Below are 7,365 nucleotides of genomic sequence, written 5' to 3' on the forward strand. Positions count from 1 at the left end.
ACCCAGCGCTGCTCTTTTTGAAGTAGGCCATTTTCAGAAGGCAAGCGTTCAATTATAGTCCAGTGCAAGTCGTTGACACAGTGTTGTTTGTCCAAAAAATGCGATGCCATTTTTGTAGTTGTTTTTTTGCATCGCACGTTACTTTTGTGTTCTCCAATTCTTACTTTTACTGGTCGGGATGTCATGCCTATGTATTCAAGGCCACAGGGGCAAGTAATCATATAGACAACATTTTTTGTGTTGCAGTTCGAGAATTGTCTTTGCTCCCATGAAGTGCCATTTCTGAAGTGTATTTCTTTGCTTTTGCGTGTGAGGTGGCAGCTGCTGCAATCTCCGCAGGGGAAATGTCCTTGTACTCCAATGTTGGTTTGCCTGCCCGTGGGGTTTTGGCGAGGTCTTGTGTGGACCAAAATGTCTTTGATATTTCTACCTCTACGGTGTGCATACATCGGTTTTTCAAAGTTTAGCTGGCCACAATTCAATATTCTCCAATGTTTGTCGATTACTTTCGACACTTCATTCGACAGGGTCGAGTATGTTGTGACACATATTGGTCTTTTCTCTCCTTCCTTTGACTTGGGGTTGTCTTCTAGGAGTGCTTCCCTGTGATTATTCTTTGCCCTCTTCAATGCCCTGTTTATTGTTTTCACTGGGTATTGCCTCTGTATCAATTTCTTCTTGAGGTCCTTTGCCTGGTTATTGAACTGGTTCAGTTCCGTACAGTTTCGTCTGAGGCGTAAGAACTGCCCATAGGGCAGGTTCTCCCTCAGGTGCCTGGGGTGGAAACTGTCGTATCTCAGTAGGCAGTTCCTCGAGGTGGGTTTGAAATGAGTTCGACTTTTCAATCTACCTCCCTCGCTGTATATGTTCAGGTCCAGGAATACCATGCTGGTGTTTGATATTGTGCTCGTGAATTTTAGAAATCGATTTTGATCATTCAGCCATGTTACGAACTCTTGGGCACTCTACATATTTCCATCCCAGATAATAAAAATATCGTCAATGTACCTCTTCCATGTGTTGATCTGGGAATGGTATGGATTGTCGATGTTGAGGATTTTTGTTTGTTCAAGATGGTACACATACAGGCCAGCCAGACTCGGCGCAAAAGTGCTGCCCATGCTTGTCCCATGGGTTTGTAGGTATAGCGTCTGGTCATATTGGAAAAAATTCTCTTGTAAGGCTATGGAGATGCATTCCATGACCAAATTGCGTGGGGTCTGATATTTCCATCTCTCGCTGAAAAGTACTTCTTCAATTATTTGTAATGTTTCGTCATGCGGGAGGCTTGTGTACAGGCTCTCTACATCGAGGCTTAGTAGGAACTGTCTAGCCGGGTCGAATTGTTTGTCTTCGAGGAGTTGTAATACGGCTTTGGTGTCCTTGAGGTAGGTGCTGGTGGATTGAACCAGAGGGCGCAAGAAGGCGTCAGCAAACTTAGATAGTGGTTCGAGAATCGACCCTATCCCGGAGACGATAGGTCTCCCCGGTGGATTGCTGATGTTCTTGTGGATTTTGGGTATACAGTAAAAGTACGGTATCTTCGGTGATGGTTGTTGTAGGAAGTCTGCCTCTTTCTTACTAAGCCAGTTACGGGTTAGACCTTCCTCTACCATGCCTCCGATCTTTATCCGTAGTCTTTCCGTAGGGTCTTCTTGGAGGATTCTGTAATTGCGCTCGTCAGCTAATAGACGCTTGCATTCCTTGTCATAGGTCTCAAGGGTTTGTAGGACGATGGCTCCCCCTTTGTCCGCTGGTTTTATTATCAGTTCGTTGTTACTTGTTAATTCCCTCAGGGCTCGATGTTCTTCACCGCTGGTGTTGTGAAAGGTGCTCCGGTCATTGGGGTTCATCTGATTAACCTCCGTAATGACTGCTTTTTCAAATGTTAATATTTCCACCGGTATCGCTGAGTCTGGTGGGCTAAACGTTGATTTTAACCTCAAACCGGTGTCTGTGTTGTCCTCCGGTGTAAGCGTGGGCGGAAAATCCGTTCCGCTCGCGGATTTTGCGGATTTTCGGGAAATCCGCAATCCGCGAGATTTGCGGATTTCCCGCAAAATCCGCAAATTCGCACGCAGCGGATTTTTTGGGCGGCGCGCGGCGTTGGTGATACAATTTTTGCGGCGCGCGGCGTTTATCATCGTTTGCCGAGTTGTTTTTTTCGATAGTTTGCGAGTGCTGCGCCATTTTGGATCTTGCTGTGTGATCCCGCGGGAATTGGCGAGCGCGATTACGTCATCGCGGCTTGCCAGCGATAGTTTGTCAACGCGAGTACGACGAGATCACGTCTCGCGGTACTTCGCAATTGCGAGATTTGAGATGCGGCGCGCGAAAATATAAATTTGCAATTCTGCACAAGAAATCCACCAGCAAGCAGCATAAACCTTCTAGAAATGATGATTTTTATGTGAATAACTCCTTAGTTTGACATTTGCCTGCACTTTTTTAGCGAGGAGTCCATTTTGGGGAGGGGGGCAGGGGGGTGGGAGGAAGGAAGTGCCCCATAGTCTTCAACTTCCTGTTCCTGTTCAGCAGGCTCCTCCCAGTGCTTTGTCCATCTCCTGGTCACTTTTCATTCGGATGTGGACCTGGAAGGATTACCTTTTGTGGATGCTGCTGGATCTTTGGATTTGAGGCCTTTTTGACTTTCTTTGGATCACTGTTGGATTAGAAATTTTACAAGTAAGTTTGTTTGGGGCATTACAGTTGCTGCAACTAAAATTTTGGGATTTTCGATTTTTGGGCTGTTTTGGGGCCTTTTCCCAGGGGTACTCAGTGGTGGGTGGACTGATTCTTTCTGTGGGTTGTCTTGAATTTAAACATCATGGAGGCCATAGATGAATTGGGATTGTGCTGATTTTTCTGTGTTTTTCGATTTTTTTTTTTTGTAAAATTTTGTGTTTTTCGATTTTTGACCTGTTGTTGGGGCCTTGACCAGGGGTAGTGAGTGGTGCATGGGGCCTAGTCTTTCTGTGGGCTGTCTTGAATTTAAACATCATGGAGGCCATGGATGGAATGGGATTGTGCTGATTTTGCAGTGTTTTTCGATTTTTGGGGGTGTTCATGGGGAGGGACATGCCATGTGGCTGGTGGCCATTTTGAGTGCAGCTACAGGCACTGGCCATGTGCTGGCAGGCAAGTGGCCATTTTGAATGCAGGCTTTGTTGTTAGGCCTCCAACCATTTTGCCTACTTTTCAACCTTTATTTATGCCAGGGGTAGTGAGTCTTGCATGGGCCTAGTATTTCTGTGGGTTGTCTTGAATTTAAACATCATGGAGGCCATGGATGGAATGGGATTGTGCTGATTTTGCAGTGTTTTTCGATTTTTGGGGGTGTTCATGGGGAGGGACATGCCATGTGGCTGGTGGCCATTTTGAGTGCAGCTACAGGCACTGGCCATGTGCTGGCAGGCAAGTGGCCATTTTGAATGCAGGCTTTGTTGTTAGGCCTCCAACCATTTTGCCTACTTTTCAACCTTTATTTATGCCAGGGGTAGTGAGTCTTGCATGGGCCTAGTATTTCTGTGGGTTGTCTTGAATTTAAACATCATGGAGGCCATAGATGAATTGGGATTGTGCTGATTTTTCTGTGTTTTTCGATTTTTTTTTTTTGTAAAATTTTGTGTTTTTCGATTTTTGACCTGTTGTTGGGGCCTTGACCAGGGGTAGTGAGTGGTGCATGGGGCCTAGTCTTTCTGTGGGCTGTCTTGAATTTAAACATCATGGAGGCCATGGATGGAATGGGATTGTGCTGATTTTGCAGTGTTTTTCGATTTTTGGGGGTGTTCATGGGGAGGGACATGCCATGTGGCTGGTGGCCATTTTGAGTGCAGCTACAGGCACTGGCCATGTGCTGGCAGGCAAGTGGCCATTTTGAATGCAGGCTTTGTTGTTAGGCCTCCAACCATTTTGCCTACTTTTCAACCTTTATTTATGCCAGGGGTAGTGAGTCTTGCATGGGCCTAGTATTTCTGTGGGTTGTCTTGAATTTAAACATCATGGAGGCCATAGATGAATTGGGATTGTGCTGATTTTTCTGTGTTTTTCGATTTTTTTTTTTTGTAAAATTTTGTGTTTTTCGATTTTTGACCTGTTGTTGGGGCCTTGACCAGGGGTAGTGAGTGGTGCATGGGGCCTAGTCTTTCTGTGGGCTGTCTTGAATTTAAACATCATGGAGGCCATGGATGGAATGGGATTGTGCTGATTTTGCAGTGTTTTTCGATTTTTGGGGGTGTTCATGGGGAGGGACATGCCATGTGGCTGGTGGCCATTTTGAGTGCAGCTACAGGCACTGGCCATGTGCTTGGCAGGCAAGTGGCCATTTTGAATGCAGGCTTTGTTGTTAGGCCTCCAACCATTTTGCCTACTTTTCAACCTTTATTTATGCCCAGGGGTAGTGAGTCTTGCATGGGCCTAGTCTTTCTGTGGGTTGTCTTGAATTTAAACATTATGGAGGGCATGGATGGATTGGGATTGTGCTGATTTTGCAGTGTTTTTCGATTTTTTTGTGCTCTATAACTGAACTGATGTTCCTCTGTCTTCCATTTTTTTTAGGTGCACAAGACTCAAGAGAACCACCAGTGCCAGGAAGAAGTCCTGCAGCGGTGTGTGTGTGCAGCATAACGTCACGCGACGTCACGTCTGGCCTCAGACAACTCTACAATTCGTGCAACTGCGGCCTGCTGTCTGACCTGCTCTGAAGAAGATGGCCCCAAAGAAAGTTCTCCGTAGCTCCTCTAGCAAGAAAGTTGCTAGTAAGGAGCAGAAGAAGCAAGTTACCAAGGAGGCTGGTGTGCCACCCGCCACTTTTTTTGGGAGCAAAAAAAAAAGTACGCCTGCAGCAGCAGGATCTGCTGGGGACCAACCTGAGAGCAGCACCCCTGCTCCATTGGGTTCAGTGCCTCCACCACCACGCCAACTTAAGTCAAAGCCCTTGAGTGCTTCAGAGGCAGTCAGTGTACTTCTCCAATCACCATCGACCAGTGATGTTGGCTCATCGCAAGAAAGTAGCAGCAATGTCCCTGAATCAACACAGGTTGTTGTAACTCATCTGACAAGTGTTGAACAACCACAGCCGCAACAACAACACCATGTGCAAGTACACGCCCAAGTACATGTGGAAGGAGAGGCAGCAAAAGGAGATGCGCAAGCAAAGGTGCATGGACGTTCACAAGTGCCCACAATAGTTGTTCCTCCCGAAGTAGGGGCACATTTGGAAATCGACAATGAAGCTGAGGTATCATTGGAAGCCACTCCTCCTGATGATCATTCATTGTCTTCCACATCCCTAGCAAGGAAAAGATCAAGGGGGGTGTCTACATCTTCTTCAAGCCCACCTCGTTCTGGTGCAAGTGATCTGTCTTGGGAACCACGACAACTGCGGTCTGACAGTGAGGCAGAGGCACACCATGATCTGCCACCGGTACCTAAGCGTAAAAGGAAGGTCGTCCAAAAACTCAAACCTATGGAGTGTGATGAGGCTCAACAAGAAGTGACAGATACTGCTGGTGATGAAGCCTCTCACGATGACGACGAGCCAGTCATCACAAAGGTCACTGCAGCCCCACCGGGCATGCAGCAAAGAGACATTTTGACCCTATCCCGAGAAGCTGCTGAGCGTGATGATGATGTCGGCGAGGAGGCAATGGAAATGGAATCATTAGATTTGGAGTTAAGTAGTACACCAAAACCTACCGCTTCCATATTTCTTCGCAAGAAGGTACCCACCTCGTCCTCGACCTCAATTCGTGGTGGTGAAAGTGCAAAACGTACTGAAGTTCGGCAATCCACATCCTCCACTTCATCTGTCATTAGCAGCAGGACCACCACCACCAGTATCGCCGCCTCCTCCGGCCCCCGAAGACATTTCAAGTCTCCAGTTTGGGACTTCTTTAGTGTTTGCCCAAAAAAGGAAAACGTAGCCATTTGTAGCCTTTGTAAGCTTCGATTTAGTCGTGGTAAGCTTGGTTCTAACTATGGTACCGGAGGCCAGAGAGGTCATCTTGAGAGAAGGCACCCTGTCCAATGGTTTCCGCACCTAGAGGCGGTCAAGAAAGCCGGAATTGCACGTAATGAAAACGTTGATTTGTCATCTGCTGATGACGAGGAGGTAGAAGAAGACGATTCAAACACTTCACTTACACCCAGTTCCCATGTCAGCAGCACACCCCATGGGAGCCACACTAAGAGTGTGGGAGAGAGTGAGACATCAATGCGGAAAAGTTCATCAGCGAGCGTAACTGGGTCGAAGAGATCATCATCATCCCGTAAATCATTGGTCCAGGGCAACATTAAAAAGATGTTGTTTACAGAAGCGCAATATGAACGCAACCACCCAATGACCCGTCTGTATAACACTAAGCTGGCTAAAATGCTAGCTCTGGACCTTCTCCCTTTTTCTTTTGTAGAAGGGGTTGGTTTTCTAGAATTAGTGACAGCGCTCTGCCCTAAATGGAAGGTTCCTAGCCGGTTCTATTTTGCCCGAGTTGCGGTTCCAGCACTACATGAAGATGTTCTGAAGGTGATTGGGGCAGCTTTGCAGAAGAGTGCTGTTCACACTATACATCTGACAACAGACATGTGGACCAGTGGCGCAGGCGCTGATTACATGTGCATCACTGCACACTGGGTCTCTTTTTCAGGGGCTAAAGCAAAGCTAAACTCAGGTGTTGACACTAACATTGTTTTTAAAGGTGCTCGGAAACATGCAACACTAGCCATGTTTGGTTTGGAGAAACGTCACACAGCAGAAAACATTTTGGATGTCTTTAACACAAAGGTCCTTAACTGTCTGTCCCCACTAAAACGCAAGGTTGGTTATGTTTCCACAGACAATGGCTCCAATATAGTTAAGGCCATGAGGGACGGTTACTATTTCAGAGTGCCGTGTTTGGCGCACTGTATAAACCTGGTTGTCCAAAAATTCTTGGGTAATAAACGCAGTGCAGCGTACAGTGTATTGGAGAACTGCCGAAAAATTTGCAAGCATTTCAGGCATTCTTTTAAGGCCCGCAAGCAGCTGAGGAGCATGCTATATCAAAGTCAAATGCCAGTGAAAGCACTCATCCAGGAGGTGGTAACACGTTGGAACTCAACCTTCTACATGCTTGAGCGTCTGTATGAGCAGTATACGCAACTCGATCAATATTTCTTGAAAGAGGGTATAGAGGAGCTGAGGATGGGTGGGCCGCAATGGAACATAGTTGAAAGCCTAACACGCATGCTTCGTCCTTTTGAGGTCTTCACACGTGCAGTCAGCAAGGAGGACTCTAATTTGGGAAAAGCTATCCCATTGTTGTACATGCTGGAGGACCAACTGAAGGAGGTGTGTTCTGTGTTTCGAAAAGATGACAAAAAGAAAGA

This window comes from Lissotriton vulgaris, chromosome 4_1 (genome assembly GCF_964263255.1).
Source record: "Lissotriton vulgaris chromosome 4_1, aLisVul1.2, whole genome shotgun sequence".
Lineage (NCBI taxonomy): Eukaryota > Metazoa > Chordata > Amphibia > Caudata > Salamandridae > Lissotriton > Lissotriton vulgaris.